Below are 19,587 nucleotides of genomic sequence, written 5' to 3'. Positions count from 1 at the left end.
CACACTTTGCATCACTGCAATAGGATCTGAGTTATATTTCATATTTCTAGTTTCAGAAACAAGAATTATACATTCATATAAATAGGATGAACACACTTGGTAGATTATGAGCTTTGTAATGATACCTTACAAGAGACTTTTTGCATGAAGCATATTCCAGTTACATTATATTCATACTTATTAGCATATTTTCATAAAATCATATGGAGTGCAACATCACACTGTCCTCCATGAATTTATCTAGTTCTTTTTTGAATTTCATTTGTTTAAATCTCTGTGCTTGCAAATAGGAACAGATTTGCCTGGCAAAGGCATCTGCGTGATTAGAGGTTCGTAGATTACTGGGTGGGGGCTTGAGACAAAATTGAAGAGAATCCCCTGAAATAAGGACCTGGCCCCTGCTGGTGTGTTGGAAAAAAGCCCTGTGTGATCATGAAAATTTCAGTTTTAGTGACATAGTCTGTAGGTCTCATGCTGCCAGTACTAAAACACAGTGTTTAATTTGTAATGAAAGAGGTGCTGGGGCTCAGGCAATATTTTTATATTCATAAATGATGCAGCAAGCCCAGAAGTGCTGGAGCTATGAACTGCCACCAGAGATGTCAAGGCTCAGCCCTGGCAAGCCCTGGCAAAAATTAAACACTGCTAAAACATCCCTGGGAATTTCTAAATGTAATTGATGGTAATTTCCTTACCAAAATAGTGTTGTAACCAACATAGAGGATTTTTTTAAATCAGACCTTGTCTTAACTGATAAAGAGAAGCTGATCATAGAACTAAAAGTTAATGGAAGCTTAGGCACCAGTGATCATGGCTTGATCACATTTATAATGCGGAAGCAGAATAAAATCCAGACCAGTGAGATCTATACTTGGTACTTTACTAGGGCCAATTTTGCAAAGCTGAAAACAATTATGAACCAAATCAGCTGGGAGGAAGAATGTAATCAGAAAAATGTGAATGATATTTGCACATCATTTAAAAACATCTTACTAGGTGTCGAAAAAGCTACAGTCCTGCAATCAAGGCAGAAGGCCACACAGGTTAAAAAAAACAACTTGGTTTAACGGGGAAGTGAAGGCAACTTCAAAAAATTATAGCTAGATAGATAAACAAGAAATGGAGGAAAGAGGAAGTTGATAGTCATACATATAAAGCAGAAGTTAGGAATTCTTAAAAAAAAAAAAAAAAAGGAAGCCAAGGAATACAAGGAGAATTCTAGAGTCATTAGAGTCAAGAAGAAGTTTTTAAAAAAATATATTAGAAACAAAAAATCATGAGAAAGTTATTGGTGCATTACTAGATGGAAATGGTAGAATTATCAATAATAATGCAGAAAAAGCAGATATGTTCAATAAATATTTCTGTTCTGTATCTGAGGGGGAAAAAATCATCGTATGGTGGTGACAACACATTTTTCATTCCACTAGTATCCCTGGAGGATGTTAAACAGAAGCTATTAAAGTGATACATTTTAAAATCAGCAGGTCCAGGTAACTTGCACCCAAGAGTTTTAGATGAGATGGCCGAGAAGATTGTTGGACTTTTAATGTTGATTTTCAATAAGTCTTGGAGCACTGGGGAAGTTCCAGAAAACCGACAGACAGCCAAGGTTGCACCAATTTTTTAAAAGGGGGTAAACAGGATCACCTGGGTAATTATAGATCTGTCATCCTAACTATGATCCTGGGCAAGAAAATGAAGCAGCTGATAAGAGACTCAATTAATAAAGAACTAAAGGAGGGTAATGTAATTAATGCAAATCAACATTAGTTTATGGTAAATAAATCCTGTCAAACTAACGTGATATCTTTTTGTGATGAGATTACAAGTTTGGTTGGTCAACATAAGAGCAGCCATACTGGGTCAGACCAAAGGTCCATCTGGCCCAGTATCCTGTCTTCTAACAGTGGCCAATGCCAGATGCTCCAGATGGAATGAACAGATGAAGTGATCCATCCCTTATCACCCATTCCTAGCTTTTGGCAAACAGTAATAGGTAATAGGGTTGACCAATATACTTAGAAATCCAAAATGGTATTAAATCATTCTTTGAGAGAAGTAGCACCCAATCATTGTTTGCAAATGAAGGCCTCTATCTAGAAATAATTTAAACAAGCCTTTAATTGATGTAGTACCAGTATTCCTATTCATACCAATGCTGTGTGTTTCTAGGTCAGGGTAAGCAACCTATGGCACGCGTGCCAAAGGCAGCACGCAAGCTGATTTTCAGTGGTACTCACACTGCCCGGGTCCTGGCCACTGGTCCGGGGGGCTCTGCATTTTAATTTAATTTTAAATTAAGCTTCTTAAATATTTAAAAAACCTTATTTACTTTACATACAACAATAGTTTAGTTATATATTATAGACTTTTAGAAGGAGACCTTCTAAAAACGTTAAAATGTATTACCAGCACACACAACCTTAAATCAGAGTTAATAAATGAAGACTTGGCACACCACTTCTGAAAGGTTGCCGACCCCTGTTCTAGGTAGTCAAATACATGTATCCTGTGTCGCCAACTCTCCTGATTTTATCATGGCAATGGCAATGTTTGGTATTTAACTGAAGGCACAAGCTGCTGGAATCAAGGGATTCATTGATAATTGCAGCTTTCATTAAAAGGACTCTAGCCTTCCTGGTTAAGGAAAAAAGCTGGACAATATGAAGCTAATATATCCTACAGATGCAAAAATGTAAACAAATAGAACCCAAATGTATTTCTTTTTAAAAATATCATATTTTTAGTGCATGAATGATTATTTTTGAATTCTTGGGGTCGTCTAATACTGTAAATAAATTTAGTAAAAATACTGTAGAATGTGGCCTTTCAGATGGATTTCACAGACAAAAGTACTCCTAATGAAAATTTGGGAAGTCATTTCTATGCACAAGTGATGACATGTCAAAGCACTGAGGCACTGGATAGATGGACAAAACAGCAGTTGAGGAAAGCAGTGCTCATTGGGGCATCAAATTAAACTGCAGACGTTTTGACAGCAGCCCCTGAGATCTATACATCTTAATAACATCTGATCATAAAGAATACATTTGTGCAATAGGATAAAAATACTAAAAATGTAGAAATAAAAACTGCAAGTTACAAAATCATAAGAAAACCCAGGAAGTGATAGACTAGAAAAATAAGATGGTTTGCTTAAGCTATTAACATCAATTCATATAGTAATATAGTAAGCTATTAATAAAGTATAAGATGGGTTGCTTAAGACACTATGGTCACTTAATATTTCCCAAGATGATTTGCTTTTTAAAACGTAAAGGAAGTAGCACAATGCCATCTATCTGGATAATGTTAACCAAAATAATTTTGGACTGCTAGGAACAAAACATTTTCAAAAAACAGCCATTAAAACGAATAAAACTACAAGAAAGGGAGTCCAATTTGGCAATAAGATAAATCTGTGAGCAGCTATGAGGTTACATGCCTCTGCCTGTTACAGCTAATAAAATTGATAAGAAATTCTTTGAACATCTAAAACACAAATGGAAATTATGAATTGTTCTGGATAGTGTGTGCCTGTGTGACACAGCACCTTTAGTACTACCTAGGGAGGGGTTCTGAGCACATTTCCCCTTCCTTCACCACATCTTCACCCAAGCTTGTCTCACCAGGGCTAAAAGTAGCAGAGGCCGGGGAGACCGAGAAGGTGCCGTGCCACAGTATGTATGTGTCTAAAGCATTGGGGTCAGATTCTTTGCAGGGTTCTTCACCGGTCCCCCAGATTTGAAGGGGATCAGTCCCACTAGTCCCCTGATCCTATGTGTGAGAGACTGTCTCATGGGGTCATAATGATGCTGCTACTCTTCCCATAGCCAAGGGAAGATGAACAAACTCACTGTCTCTCCCCTGCACTTCCCAGGGCAAGTCCTATCCTATGTTGTCTCTGACCCTGCTGCCATCTCCGAAATGGACAAATGTTTCATGCCTGTCTCTGCCTAAATCACTAGTGGCCCAATGTGCTTCTCCTCCATCTTGTTCTGCCTCGGCCAGCTGTGTTAGCAGGACAACCCAGATGTTCTAGACTCTCTTCAGTGTCCTTTCCTGGCTGTGGCTGATCTCTGTGAAATGCTGGTTCCTTGCAATGTGAGAGGCTGGGGCTGAGAGAGGGTTCATGATGTACTTTATGGTGCAGGAGAACTATGTGGGATAGGTCACTGCAGAAGAAAAGGGAGGATGGCTGATCTTTGGTCCACGCACTGCACTGGGACTCAGGCCTCTGCGATGGCAGAACAAGTCTCCTGGGTGATGGGGAAGGGTTGACTGACCATTGATCAGTATGGGGATGGTGCCCTACTGCTAGTGACCCCATGAGTGTCCCTACTGCTAGTGGCCCCATGAGTGGAGGCTCTTTGCTCTGCACTGTAGGCAGGAGTGTAGTGATTTTCTACATTGCACCTTCAATGCATGATAGCAGGGTCCACATGGCCAGTCAATGCCTAAAGGCTAATGTGCTGTGCATTCACCCTCTGGATTGCCAGGCATTAACTGACCATGTAGATGAGCCCTCTGTAATATCTCTGGCTTGCGTTCTGGAGGGATATGGATATAGGTGTTGGGGGCAGGGGGGAAATGTTAGGGCACTCCCTAGGCAGAGTAGATGAACCCTTAGGCAGAGTAGCACACCAGTGCATCATGGGATCTTGTATGATTTATAGCCCAGTAGGGTGGGGGAAGGGAGAAGGATCCCCTCTGGGTTTTGTTACTCAGATGCTGGCTCTGGAAGTAGTAACAGCACTGACCTCAATGAACAAGATCAACACTTGTTTCCTTGTGTCCCCAAACAGAATTCCTGAATTCCCAACCTGACAAGATCTCCTGGCTGGAAGATTGGGAGGAGCCATGGGTCCCTGATCTCCAGGGCTCTGAGGAAAGGGATATCTTGAGAGATGCCCACAGGGGTGAGGAATAAGCTAAACTGACTCACAAATCAATTTATCTATCCTCATGACAGACATTAGTCATGAGTTTTCACCAGTCCTATCTGACCTGTTAGCCCCTCTCCACATCAGTATTGAAATGGGGTGAGAAGACAGAAATGATCTCCTCCTTTCTCTACTGTTGGGAAGGTTTGAGGGTAGAGCCAGTATTGATTCTACAATCTCCTCAGCAGTTATTTGGGTTTCTTCCCCCTTTCCTGTTCCCCTCTCTGAGGTTCCCTTCCCCCTGGCACAGGGAGTGACTCCTGTCTGGATTCTCTCTCTGTCACAGCATGTGATGGGATGGTGAGTGAGAGCGAGGAGGTGAACCCTCAGCAGGAAGATCCCAAACAGCTACATTTGACGGTATCAGGAAGAGCCGATGGGGATGTTTTCAAGAGTTCTGAGTGTAAAAGAGTGCCAGAGAATCAGTGCAGGCCAGAGCAGTATCATGGAAATGATCAAGAAGAGAGACGGTAAATCCAGTCATTTGAGCAGAGTAGTTGAGAAAATCAAAGACACTGTTCAGCAGAGAATCTCCACTGGAGAGAGACCCAACATGTGCAGTGACTGTGGGAAAAAAATCCTTTGAAGGTCAGCCCTTATCATTCATGAGAGAATCCACACAGGAGAAAAACCATATAAGTGTCCTGATTGTGAGAAAAGCTTCAGCCAGCGCTCAGACCTCACCAAACATCAGAGAGTCCGCACAGGAGGGAAGCCTTACAAATGTCTCAAATGTGGGAAAAGCTTCAGTTGTAGTTCAACCCTCACCGCACACCAGCTAATCCACATGGGAGAAAGACCATATAAATGCCACGAATGTGGAAGAAGCTTCAGTGATAGATCCACCCTCAGTATGCACCAGAGAATCCGCACAGGAAAGAGACCCTATAAATGCCTGACCTGTGGGAAAAGTTTCAGGGATTGGTCAACCTTTAATAAACACCAGAGAATCCACACTGGAGAGAAACCACATAAATGCCCCAAGTGCGGACAAAGTTTCCGTCCGCTCACACAACTCGTTAGACACAAGAGACTCGACACAGGAGAGAGACCCCATAAATGCCTGACTTGTGGGAAAAGCTTCCGGGATAGATCTACCTTTAATGAACCCCAGAGAATCTACATGGAAGAAAAACCTTATAAACGCCCAGAGTGTGGAAAAAGCTTCCAACACAGCTCAACCTTTATTAGGCATCAGAGAATCCATGGAAGACACAAACCCTAGGATTGGGATAGGCAAAGTGAATAATATCTTGCTGATTCTAACTAACCCCAGAGGGTCAGGCCAGGCCGGAGGGGCCATGTACTGGAGACATGCGCTAGTTATTAAAGCAATGAATGAAATAATTTTTCTGGAATGGAGTCATGCAGAGCATGTTACCCATGCTGGGATGGTATTTGATTATTAATTCTCAAGAAGCTCTGAAGAGCATCCTATAATCTAGGAGTTCTCTTTGCTATATCTTGACTTCATTAAGACTTTTGATATTGTTCACATGACCTTCTCATTAACAAACTAGGGAAATACAACATAGATGGAGCTATTATAAGGTGGGTGCATGACTGGTTGGAAAACTGTTCCCAGAGAGTAGTTAGTGTTTCAAGCTGGAAGGACATAATGAGTGGGGTCCCCCAGGGATCACGTCTGCATCCAGTTCTATTCAATATCTCCATCAATTTTTTAGATAATGGCACAGAGAGTAGACTTATAAAGTTTGCAGATGATACCAAGCTGGGAGGGGCTGCAAGTGCTCTGGAGGATAGGATTAAAATTCAAAATGATCTGGAGAAATGGTCTGAAGTAAATAGGATGAAATTCAATGCAAAGTACTCCACTTAGAAAGGAACAATCAGTTGCACACGAACAAAATGGGAAATGACTGCCTAGGAAGGAGTACTGCAGAAAGGGATCTGCGGAGCATAGTAGATCACAAGTTAAATATGAGTCAACAATGTAACACTGTTGCAAAAAAGGGTGAATATCATTCTAGGATGTATTAGCAGGAATGTTGTAAGCAAGACACTAGAAGTAATTCTTGTGCTCTACTCCGCACTGATTAGGTCTCAGCTGGAGTATTGTGTCCAGTTGTGGGTGCCACATTTCAGGAAAGATATGAACAAATTGGAGAAAGTCCAGAGAAGAGCAACAAAAATGATTACAGGTCTAGAAAACATGACCTATGAGGGAAGATTGGAGAAAATGGATTTCAAGTACATAAAAGGCTGTTACAAGAAGGAGGGAGAAAAATTGTTCTCCTTAACCTCTAATGATAGGACAAGAAGCAATGGGCTTAAATTGCAACAAGGGTGGTTTAGGATAGATATTAGGAAAAACTTCCTAACTGTTAAGGTAGTTAAGCACTGGAATAAATTGCCTATGGAGGTTATGGAATCTCCATCATTGGAGATCTTTAAGAGCAGATTGGACTGACACTTGTCAGGGATTGACTAGATAATACTTAGTCCTGCTATGAATGGAGGGAACTGGACTAGATGACCTTTCGAAGTCCCATCCAGTTCTATGGTTCTATGATTCCTCACTGCTGCTGAACTCTCAGCATCTCTGAGTAACACTTTCTCTAATTCCTGGTTGGTAAGAAGATTCCATCCCATTCTGGTGAACAAAGACCTGATCTCAATTATTTATATGTTTGTCACCGCTTGACTGGACTTCACTGCGATGTACCGGGGTATGAAACTATCAGTGCTTAGGAAACTCCAACCAGAGAGCACTGCAGGTCATCTCCCCAGCAACACACCTGACAGCAAGCGCATCACACCTGTCATTGCTCTCTGCACTGGCTTCGCATAGAATATTGAATCAAGTTCAAGGACTTGATCTTTATCCATGGAGCTCCAAGACTGACTTAAGTTCTTGAATGAAAACCAGGTTTGAAAACTTCGCTTTTCTGGCACAATGGAACTCTCAACCATAAGGGTAAAGCTCATCTGTTGAGGAGACAGGACTTTCTCATTGGCTGGTGTGTGATTGTGGAATGGACTCCTCAAGGAATGAAGGATCCTGTCAGACCTCTCCACCTTCCATGCCAAGTGCCAGACATGCTTCTTTGACCTGCCTTCTTTAACATAAATATATAATGTCATGTATATTAAAAAAAAATAACCCCAAAACTTCCAGTGAGCAGGATCTCATCCTATAGAGAGGATAGGAAAGCAAATGGCACACGGCAGATGCTAAGTTATGCGATTAATACACTGGAAAGTGCTCAGATACTACAGTGGTGAATGCAGTATTGGAACAGACTGCCACATCTGCTATATAAAAAGAACAGGAGTACTTGTGGCACCTTAGAGACTAACAAATTTATTTCAGCATAAGCTTTTGTGGGCTACAGCTCACTTCATTGGATGCATTCTATGCATTCTGTGCATCCGAAGAAGAGAGCTGTAGCCCACGAAAGCTTATGCTGAAATAAATTTGTTAGTCTCTAAGGTGCCACAAGTACTCCTGTTCTTTTTGCAGATACAGACTAACACAGCCCTACTCTGAAACCTGCTATATAGTTAAGGTTAAACCCAAGTCTCTGTTTAAACCTTGACTCTTCTCAGTGCTCTAAAATCTGTACCATTAATTGGATTGCATTGAAACATGGCATGCCTCCTCAGGACACAGGGCGGGGTTACTGATCCAAACTTGGGGTCATTTGACCAAAGGGTTTCCAAACTATTGCCCACACCCCTTCCAAACAAACCAGCCAACCAAGGTTCATGGATTGCTGAAGGTTCATGGATTCTACTAACTTTTTTGCATAGAGCTAGGGATCAAACCAGGGCTCTAATTCTGGCACAAGAGTCTCAGTCGCTCTGGGGTTACCCCCCAGAGAGTTCATGGACCACCCCACCCTTGGAGAGAAGCAAAATTGAAAATGGCATCAGGATAGCTCTCAAGGAGGGTGTGACTTGCCCTCACACACCAAAGGGATCACACTGTGCATGTGCTGCCTGGGAAGTCAAAAAGGTTGCTAGCCAGCTACAGCTCACCAGATCTCTGTAGCTCAAGAGCCAATGTTCTGGCTATTGCTCCTGAATCACACATGGATACTTGACATTCAACCCCATCATGGGCAGAAATCTGAATGGAAACAAAGGAAGCATCTTCCTACAATCTGCCTCTGTCAGAGAGGGTAGTAATATTATTTTGGAGAATTATAATGTGAATGTAGCATAAAATTTAGAAGGCACTTATGCTGTTTTTGAAAAGAAAAATTATACGTGTGAATATTTGCTGGGAGGGGAGGAAATTAAGAGGCGGAAGATGGGCGCAATAGGGAGAGGGGTTTGGGACTGCAGGGATGGGAGGAGGGATATTTGGGGTGGGTAGCAGAGGAGCTTGCTTGAGGGGCTCAGGTCAGGGTGACAGGATGGGGATTAGGTGGAGTGGAAGGGAAGAGGAGAGGCTGAACACCGGGAAGGGTAAGGTGAAGGAGGGTGGCAGAGCAGGAGGCATGGAATACGAGTAGGGGCATTTGACCTGTCAGCCCTACTGTCTCCAGTCCCGTGTGTGTTCCAGGAGTCCTTACCCCTCTGGGATGTCTGAGCCCCTCTCCATACCCCATGTGTGTGGCAGGATCTTGGGGTCCCTGGCCCCTCTGGGGGAGTCTGAGCCCTTTTCTCTGCCTGTCTTATGTAAGCTAGGATCTGGAGAGGGTCTTATCTCTGGAAGGTGGTCAGAGCCAATCTCCTGTGCAATGCTACCCCTATGAGCTGGCATCTCTGGAAGCCCTGCCCTCTGGGTGGAGAGCTGAGAACAGGCATGTTGGGAGCATGTATCAGCTCTGCTAGCAACTGCACATTACAAGTATTTCAGAGCATGACCATTCTCCCCATTCCACAATATTTAAATGTATGGCAGATGAGAGCACTAAGGATTCTTGTAGCACCTAGTGCAGAGACCACTGGACCAGGACTCAGAAACCCTGGGCTCTATTCCCAGTTCTGCCACAGGCCACTTCACATCTCTTTGTCTCAGTTTCCCTGTGTGTACAATGGAGATTATGCTGTTTGATCTACTGACGAAAAGGACCACGTAAAGTTAGGTATTATCATAATTACCTGTTCACAATGGTGTCTGAGTGCCACACCTACATGATAATTACAACTGCCTAACTGTCCACTAACTCCTGCCAACAGCAGTTCTCTTTTTGTAAAAAAACAAAACAAACAAACAAACAAACCTAGGCAAGCAATCCACTGACTAAAAGCCTTGTTCATGCAGAGTTAAAGACACCCAGTGGTATCTCATGCCTTTCAGGACATGCAGTTCAGCAAATCTCAAATCTCTGAAAACCAGTACATGAAGAGTTAAGGCATTTCAGACTCAAACCAGGAAATGCACAGTTAGCATATATTTTGACATGATATATCTGGACTTTACCAAAGTTTTTGATATGGTCTCCCACAGTATTCTTGCCAGCAAGTTAAAAAACTATGGATTGGATGAATGGACTATAAGGTGAATAGAAAGCTGGTCAGATTGTTGGGCTCAATGGGTAGTGATCAACGGCTCGATGTCTAGTTGGCAGCCGGTGTCAAGCAGAGTGCCCCACGGGTTGTTCCTGGGGCCAGTTTTGTTCAACATCTTTATTAATTATCTGGATGATGGGATGGATTGCACCCTCAGCAAGTTCGCAGATGATACTAAATTGGGGGGGTGGTAGATATGCTGGAGGATAGAGATAGGGTCCAGAGTGACCTAGAAAAATTGGAGGATTGAACCAAAAGAAATCTAATGAGGTTCAACAAGTATGGAAGAATCCCATGCACTGCTGCAGGATGGCTAAGCAGCATTTCTGCAGAAAAGGACCTGAGGATTAAGTGGATAAGAAGATGGATATGAGTCAACAGTGTGCCCTTGCTGCCAAGAAGGCTAACAGCATATTGAGCTGCATTAGTAGGAGTACTGCCAGCAGATTGAGGGAAGTGATTATTCCTCTTTATTTGGCACATAGAGGCCACATCTGGAGTATTACATCCAGTTTTGGGCCCCCCACTACAGAAAGGATGTGAACAAATTAGAGTCCAGCAGAGGACAACAAAAATGATCAGGGGGTTGGGGCACATGACTTACGAGGGGAGGCTGAGGGAACTGGGCTAGTTTTGTCTGCAGAAGAGAAGAATGAGGGGGGATTTGAGAGCAGCCTTCAACTACCTGAAGAGGGGTTCCAAAGAGGATGGAGCTCGGCTGTTCTCGGTGGCAGATGACAGAACAAGGAGTAATGGTCTCAAGGTGCAATGCGGGAAGTCTAGGTTGGATATTAGGAAACACTATTTCACTAGGAGGGTGGTGAAGCACTGGAATGGGTTACCTAGGGAGGTGGTGGAATCTCCATCCTTAGAGGTTTTTAAGGCCCAGCTTGATAAAGCCCTGGCTGGGATGATTTAGTTGGTGCTGGTCCTGCTTTGAATAAGGGGTTGGATTAGATGGCCTCCTGAGGTCTCTTCCAACCCTAATCTTCTATGATTCTGTGATCCCCATCTATTATAAACTGGTGTCTCTCCACGTGAATCAATGAGGGCAGCTCTCCACCTGGTGTAAATTGATGTTGCTACACTGGAGTCAGTGAGGTTAGATTCCCAACTGCTGTAAATTAGCCACTCTTCACTGGAGTCAATGGCTCAGCTCCCCAGGTTGTATAAATCCATGTCACTCCATTGAGTCAGAGGCACTAGATCCCAAATAGTGTAAACCAGGGGTCTCAAATGCAAATGACCACGAGGGCCACATGAGGACTAGTACATTGGCCCAAGGGCTGCATTACTGACACCTCCCCCCCTCGGCCTCACCCCCACTTCACCCCTTCCATGAGGCCCTGCCCCTGCCCTGCCTCTTCCCACCCCTTCCCTGCCCCCATTCCAACCCCTTCCCCAAAATCCCCACCCCAACTCTGCCCCCTCCCTGCCCCCAAGGGGTGCAGGAGGGGTGTGGGATGTGGCAGGGGCTCAGGGTAGGGAGTTGGGGTGTGGGGTGCAGGAGGGATGAGGGGGTGTGGCAGGGGGTCGGGGTGCAGGAGGGGTGTGGCAGGGGGCTCAGGGCAGTGGGTTGGGGTGCAGGAGGGATGCGGGGTGTAGGGATCGGTCCTGGCTGGCAAGCCACCAGAAACCGCCCCCTGCATACCCCATCTGGACACAGAATGCAGACTCTGCACTATTATAGATTAGATAAGTATAGCACGCTCTGCCTACATGCAGGCGGGTGAGGGGAAAAGGGGAAGAAAGAGTCCTCCACCAATGCGAAACAAGTAAACAAGGCTGTAAGCTATGCATGACACTGTAACTGAAAGAATAAAAAGGCTGCCTCGCCTTACAACGGCGCGCTTTCCTGAGCAAACGAGCTGTCTGCATCTGTTTCCTTCCCGCATCGGGGTGTGGCAGTGAGTTCAGGGCAGGGTCGGGTGCAGGCAGGGGGTTGGGGTGCAGGAGTGGTGCGGGTGCAGCAAGGGGTCAGGGTGCAGCAGGCAGCTCAGGGAAGGAGACGGGTGTAGGAGGGGTGCGGAGTGCAGCAGGTGGTTCAGGGCAGGGGGTTGGGGGAAGGGTGCAGCAGGCGGCTCAGGGAAGGGGGTTGGGGTGCAGGGTGCGGCAGAGGGTCAGGATGCAGGGTACAGCAGGGGGTCAGGGGTGCAGCATGGAGCTCAGGACAGTGGGTTGGGGTGCAGGAGGGGCTCGGGGGGGTGGGCTCTGGCCCAGTACACACTGGGGGCAGGGAAGGCTCCCTGCCTCCCTGCCTGCCCTGCCCCCCATGCTGCTCTGGGAAGCACCTGCAACATGGGGGAGCAAAGGCACAGTGGTGTGTGTTGATGTTGCTTCAGGCACCTCCCCCAGTAGCTCCCATTGGCTGGGAACAGGGAACCGCAGCCAATGGGAGCTGCTGGGGGCGGTGCCTGAAGCAACATCACACATACCCCAGCACTTCTCTTCCCCCAAGTTCTTTCAGCTTCCTGGAGCAGCGTGGGGGCATGGCAGGCAGGCAGGCAGGGAGCCTGCCCTGCCCCTGGTGCAGGCCGGGCCAGAGCTGCTCGAGGTAAACGCTGGGGGATGGTGGGGGCTGTGAGGAGCTTTCAGGCCGCAGAAAATAACTTCACAGGCAGCGTGTGGCCCACGTGTTTGAGAGCCCTGGTGTAAACAGACCATCACTTGGCAGAGCTGGGTGGATTTACACCAGATGGATAGCTGGCCATTTGGTTTGTAATCAGCCCCCTGCAGCAGGGATGTAAAACAAAGCCATTGTGTCCATCACACTCCAGCTATCTTGCCTTTAGTAAGGCTTTTGATACTGTCTCCCGTGACCTTCTCATAAACAAACTATGGAAATGCAACCTAGATGGACCTAAAATAAGATGGGTGCAAAACTAGTTGGAAAACAGTTCCAACAGTAGTTATCAGTGATTCACAGGCTGAAAGGGCATAATGAATGGGGTTCTCCAGGAATCAGTTCTGGATATGTTTCTATTCGAAATCTTAATCAATGATTGAGATAATGAGAGTACACTTATAAAGTTTGTGAACGATAACGTAGGAAGGAGTACTGAGTACAGAAAGGGATGTAAGGGTCCTAGTGGACCACAAGCTGAATATGAGTGAACAGTGTAACACTGCTGCAAAAAAACCAGAACATCACTCTGGGATGTCCGTCTACTCTGCGCTGATTAGACCTCAACTGGAGTATTGTGTCCAGTTCTGGGTACCACATTTCAAGAAAGATGTGGACAAATTGTAGAAAGTCCAGAGAAGAGAAAAAAAATGTAATGTCTAGAAAACATGACCTATGAGGGAAGATTGAAACATGATAAGTTTTCAAGTATGTAAAAATCAAGTAGCATCTTACAATCTAGAGGTATCACTAATTGCTACAGATAGCAGTTTTCTACATGTAGCAATTTCACATATTGTAATACAAGAAGCTGCTACTTGTAGGCATTTGCTACATCAGGTAGCAGTTTACTACAATAGCCGTTTCCTACAATCCATACCAATCAATAACTGCTACCAGTAGCACATTACTAAGTGGAGCAGTTTACTACACTACAACCACAATATAAATAGCTGCAGGGCTGGTGGGCCCCGGCCGGCAGCAGGGCCAGGTTCCTCTGGGGCTCGGTGAGACTCTGTCAGGTTCCTGCGCGCTTGAAGTTTCTATCTGTCCAGGCAGGAGAGAAGGAATCGGACTTAATCCATCTTTAATGGCTCTACAGCAGGTGAACCAGGGAGGGGGTTTTAGTAGCTGTGGCCACCAGAGGGTCCTGGCTGTTGCTAAGGGAGGGCTGGCGTCTCTGTGTGTGTTTCTCTTTGTTCGGCAGATCCGGGGCTGAGCTTCCCGGGTCAGACGCTGCTGCTGCTGCTGCTGCTGCTGCTGCGTCCATTGTGAGCCGGGAGCCCGGGCTGAGCCGCTGCTGCGTCCCAGCGAGGTGTGTGCGGGGAGAGCCCTTCCCCAGCGCCCCTCTGTGCCCAGCCGGGGGGACTCTCTCCGGGGGCTGGAACCAGCCCCTGGGGCAGCCCCGGGCTCTGCCGACACCAGCCCCTGAGCCGGAGCCTGCAGGTGAGGGGCGAGACCCGGGGGAAGGGCTGGGGCCGGGCAGGAAAGTGACTCTGCACCAGCGGCCCCTCCTCGCCCCAGCTCTGCTCCCGGGGGGCGGGGGTCTACGAGTCCCGGAGCTGTTCTCTGCCCCCCTGGCCCCCGCCCCAGGCTCTGCCCCCCTGAGCGCCTGCAGGAGCCGAGCCACGTGCGGGAGAGAGAACGGCCTGGGGTCGGGCCAGGGATCGAGTCTCCCAGCCCGAGGGGAGGGTGCAGGGGAGAGACTAGCAGGGGCATCAGGAGCAATCAGTGGGGAGGGAGGTCCCGGCTCCCAGCCCCATTTCATGCAGCACTCCGGAGCAGATTGACTTTCCTGGGACAAGGTGAGAGGTGGGGAGAGGAAAAGCCAGTTCCTGCCTCTGCCTGGTCCCCGCACTGCTGGGGGAATGTGCTGCCCGGGGGACAGTGTCAGGGGGTCCCCCAAAGTGGCGCCTTCGATTCTGAAATTGTGTAAGCCGAGAATAATCAAGGGATCTTCTCAGTAACTTCCTGCATCCAGATGCACAAAGGGGCTGGGGTGTTGCAACACTGAGCATCACAAACACCTCCTGTCATGTTAACAATCACTGGAGTAACAATGGAATGCACACAACTGAGTGAGGTGCCCAGACTCCCTGTACAGTGACTGGGCAGAGGTAGCGGCCTAGGAGGGGGATCCACAAAGGCCTCTATGCTAGGTGAGAAGCTGCTTGAGGTAGCCCATGGAGATGCTGATGACAGGGATGTATCCAAAGCCCACCCCTTTCTCAGAGATAGGGGCCTCAATTCAGACTGCAGGGCAGCACCTATCTCTGCTTGGAAACCACAGCTGTGATCCCCTCTCCGGGAGGCTGTTAGGTTAGGTGCCTATTGTGGTTCTTGTGAGGCACTTAGGAACCTGCTAAATTGACACACAGTAAGTTCAAGCAATTCCCCAGCCAGGCAAAGTCTACAGGGAAAGAGCCTAGTGGGAATCGGAGTCCGAAATGCATTGAAGCCCCTTTGGAAATGGCCCCAATTTCCCTTTTCACCCTGACAGGCTGTGGAATAGGTCCCAGTCCAGGTTATCCCACATTCCTGAGTAACAAGGGAGTGACATGGCTGCAGTGGAGCTGGTGACCTTCAAGGAGGTGGCTGTGTATTTCACCAAGGAGGAATGGGCTCTGATGGACCCAGGTCAGAGAGCCTTCTACAGGGATGTCATGCTGGAGAATTATGAGACTGTGACCTCACTGGGTAAGGAATACTGCCCCCTCGGGCATTAAAACTTGGTGTGTGTATGTGTGTCTCTGAAGCATCGGGGTCAGATTCTGTGCAGGGTTCTTTATGGATCCCCCTGGATCTCAGGGGGATCTGCCCCAATAGTCCCAAGCTCCTGTCTGTGAAGGCTTGTGACCTCCACACACACCCCATTAGGACAGGAAATTCAGGGATGTAACGGTCATGCTACTCTTCCTACAACTAAGGCTTTCAAGAGGGACAGATTCTCTGTATCCCTCCCCCATTCCTAGGGAATGTTCTATCCTTTGGTGCCTCTGACCCCTCTGCCATCTGATAGATGAATACGTCTCATGCCTCAGCCCTGCCTAACTCCCCAGCAGCCAGATTTTCAAATGTGCTTCCCCTCTGTCTTGTCTTAGTCTGCCCCACCCAGTTGTGTTAGCAGGAGGCCCCAGATGTTCTCGATTCTCTTCCAACAGCCAGGAAAGGCGTGGACCAGAGTCATGGGGCTGGGTCCAGTTGCTGTTAGTGCCTTCAGGGCTCCTCCCATGCCAATGTGCTGAATTCATGGAAGGAGGGTGCTATTCTTGGTGTTTCTTCCTGGACATGGCTGAGTCTTCTGAAATGATGGTTCCTTGCAGGTAGAGGGGCTGGGTTTTGGGGAAGAGTGAGGGTGGAGGATATGATTCATGGTCTGAATGTATTCTGTGAGGTATCTCTCTACAGTAGAAGAAGAGAGGGAAAGGTTGGTTTTTGGTTCAGGATGCTGTGTGGGCAGAGCAGATCTCATAGATGGTGGGGGAAGGTCTTCAGCCCCATCTCTGGGCCCATTCAATTCTGCCCTTCTCTGGGGCCTCTCAAGGAGTCTTGTCCCCTGCTCCTGGATTAGGCCACTTTGCCAGTGGCTGGTGGAGGAACCCAGGCTGCCCACTACTCCAGGTGGCAACCCAGGGATCCTATAAACAGCAGCCACATACCGCTCCCTGTTTTACCTGGGCCCTTTACCTCCCCCATTACCGTAGGGTTACAGTCTCTTAGCCTCTCTTTCCAGTTCCTGTAAATGCAGCCTGTCAAGGTCCTCTGGCCAGAGCAGAACCCCTGTCTTCACCTATCTGGTCCTTCCAGTTACTGCCCTGCTCAGCCTCTGAAGCTCCTTTTATCTGAGCCTGGTGGGCTCTGACTGGCTGCTTCTCTGTGGCCTCTGTAGGCAGGCCTGGAGGACCCACCTTTGCTGGTCCTTTCCTGGAGTGGGGTGTGGTAGGACCATGGGGCCTCTAGCAGGGGGCCTCAGAAGGCCTGGTGCACCCATCACAGAGACAATCTCCACTCCAAAGAGCTCACAGTCTTAAGAAATGACTTCCTGTTCTGCTTTTGTTGGGGAGGGACATGGGTCTGTGCGGAGGTGAGGGCTGGTAGTGATTTTCTAGACAGTTAATGCATGGCTGTGATGCTTCCAAGTCAAAGCAAGTAGAAATATTGGAAACAAATAGTTCCATAGAAAATAAAATCAAAATATGCCTTCTAGAGCCGGGACTTAATTAACATGATTTTCTCCTGTCCAGTAAAGTACAGCTCACCCAAAATCCTTGCAGCACTTTACAGCTCGGCAGGCTGTGACCCTTTTCACATGAGACAAGCGTGCATCAGTTTGCCTCCTAGCTGAAGGATTCAGAGCATCTCTGTGCACTCCAAGATAAGCCAGTTCAGTCTGTTATCTTTAGCCATAAACAGGACACTCCCTGCTGTTTTTTCTACCTGTAGATTTCTGCCTCTCATAGACTTCACAATCTCTCCATTTCGCACCTGGCTCAGTACGCAAACAGACATACGGTGTGAGGCACACAGCGTGAGGCATATGATACATAAATGGCCAGACAGGGAGATGAGTGACAATTAGCTCCTATCTGAAAGGAGCATTTCTGAGATATGTCTCCTCCCTGGTGACCTGCCTTAACTCCAAGGCACTACAAATATAATTTCCAATAAAGATACACAATTTCTCTGATGATGACAAGTAGGCTACTGGCCTTTGGTAGAGACCTTGCACGCCACCCATCAGTGAACTATTGTGCATATCTCTGCCCCTGGGGATCCTTGTACAACCCTATGCACCCTGTGTGTCCTCTGCCAGTTGGTACTGAGAGGTCCCTGGGTCTCGCCCTCCATGTTCCTCGGTTCCTGCAACAGCTAGCTCAGGGATGGATAAAGCTGGTGATGGATTACACACAAGCATGGACAGACCCTTCAGAAGCAGGAATTCATGTAAACCTTATGCTACTGCTGCTGCAGGAGACAGATTTTTAATTACCACAGCACTTGCCCTCTCCAATGGACATCAGGGCCAATTGTGCCATAATGGTACTTATATGGGTCCCCATTATCTGTGCACCTCATAGTATTTAACATATTTATCCCTTTGCCCCTGTGGAATAGGGAGCTGCTGTTACACCTTTTGTACTCATAGGGGACTGAGGCACTGACAGTCTAAGTGATGCCCACAAGGTCACCCAGGAAGTCTGTGGCAGAGCAAGGAACTGAACCAGATCTCCCGAGTTTGAGGCCGAAGCCCTAACCATTGGACCCCCCTTCCTGTCATTCTGGGCACCAACATTCACACAGGAAGAGACAGTCCCTGCTCCCAAGCAATTTCCATCTAAAAAGAGAAAATAGTCGGAGAGTGGGTGATTATCTTCATTTCACAGGGGGAGAGTGGGGACCAGAGGGATTAAGACTGGAAATTTGTAAGGGGCCCAGACACTGGATCAGTGGGGCTGGATGTTTAACTGTCTTGAGTCCCTTTGAAAGCCACAGCCTTAATGAATTAGATACACTCATGTCTTGTAGAGTGATGTTCACTCAAAGTCCTTTCAGCATCCCACAGCCCGGCTGGCTGTGACCTGTGTTCCCTGTAAGCTGCGTGCTTGTGCGGCTGCTCAAGAGAGATTCAAACATTGCCCAACTGATTTGCAGAGCATGCACAGCTGGCAGCATGTGTTCAGGTGCCCCTCCCCCCACATTGCTCTGTCCTGCAGCTGCTCCCAGGATCCTTCTGCTGGCTGTGCGGTGAGGTGGGTGGGGAAAGGAGGGTACTGAAGTCAGGGTGTCCCTCTGCCCCTGTACCCCATCTCCACAGAGCAGGGGAGAAGGGACACAGCCTAGCTCAGCCTGCACTGTTTCTGAGTGTCCATCTGTCTCTCTCACACACACTGTCTCTGTGTCACACACACTCTCACACTCTTTCTCCCTTTCACACACACTCTCTCTCTCTCTTTCACACTCACCTCCCAACATATACTTGCATTGTTGTTGTTACTTCTTGGTACTTCCTGTAATGCATGTATATTCTCTGTAATTTTATTCTTTCAAAGTGGGTTATTTTAATATTTTGACTGGTCTATGAATTTCATAATTTTTATTTCTCTCTAAACTTAAATTTAATTCTTTGAGTAGTGAGTTCTAAAATGCCTAACCTGCCCTGGTTGGAGTCATTATCCCTATGGTAACTTTTTAAAAATATATATCAAGGTTTTTTTTTTTCTACTGGTTACACACATCTGCACATAAAAAAATTTATTCTGCACATGGATGGAAAAAATTAGAGGTAACATTGGCTGTGACCCTCCTTCCTTAGGACAAACACGCGGTTAGCTTGGCTCCTTGGTGAAGCATCCTGTGTGTTTCCTTGTGCTCCCAGCTGTATGCTAACAATTCAGTGTCTTTGCCCATAAAAAGGGCACCTCTCTGCTCTCTCTTAGATTGTGCAACCTTTTGACTGGCACCTGACTCAGTCTGCAGATTGGCCTCCATTGCGAGGCAGACAATGCATGTATAACCAGAGAGGGAGATAAGTGT

General features: G+C 46.9%; 1 protein-coding gene and 2 pseudogenes across 1 annotated transcript in view; 2 read left to right on the top strand and 1 right to left on the bottom strand.

Moving 5' to 3' along the window:
• Window positions 1–19,587, top strand: part of LOC115635683 (zinc finger protein 239-like) — an 811,791-nt gene that overhangs the window by 366,067 nt on the left and 426,137 nt on the right. The window lies entirely within an intron of this gene.
• LOC115635664 overlaps window positions 1–19,587 on the bottom strand; it is a 1,110,108-nt pseudogene that overhangs the window by 926,706 nt on the left and 163,815 nt on the right.
• The window catches only part of LOC115635418, a 63,674-nt pseudogene that overhangs the window by 37,118 nt on the left and 6,969 nt on the right, over window positions 1–19,587 (top strand).

The sequence above is a fragment of the Gopherus evgoodei genome, chromosome 15 (genome assembly GCF_007399415.2).
Source record: "Gopherus evgoodei ecotype Sinaloan lineage chromosome 15, rGopEvg1_v1.p, whole genome shotgun sequence".
NCBI classification, from domain to species: Eukaryota; Metazoa; Chordata; order Testudines; family Testudinidae; genus Gopherus; species Gopherus evgoodei.
The sequence above is the reverse complement of the archived record's forward strand: the minus strand, read 5'-3'. Positions and strand labels throughout refer to the sequence as shown.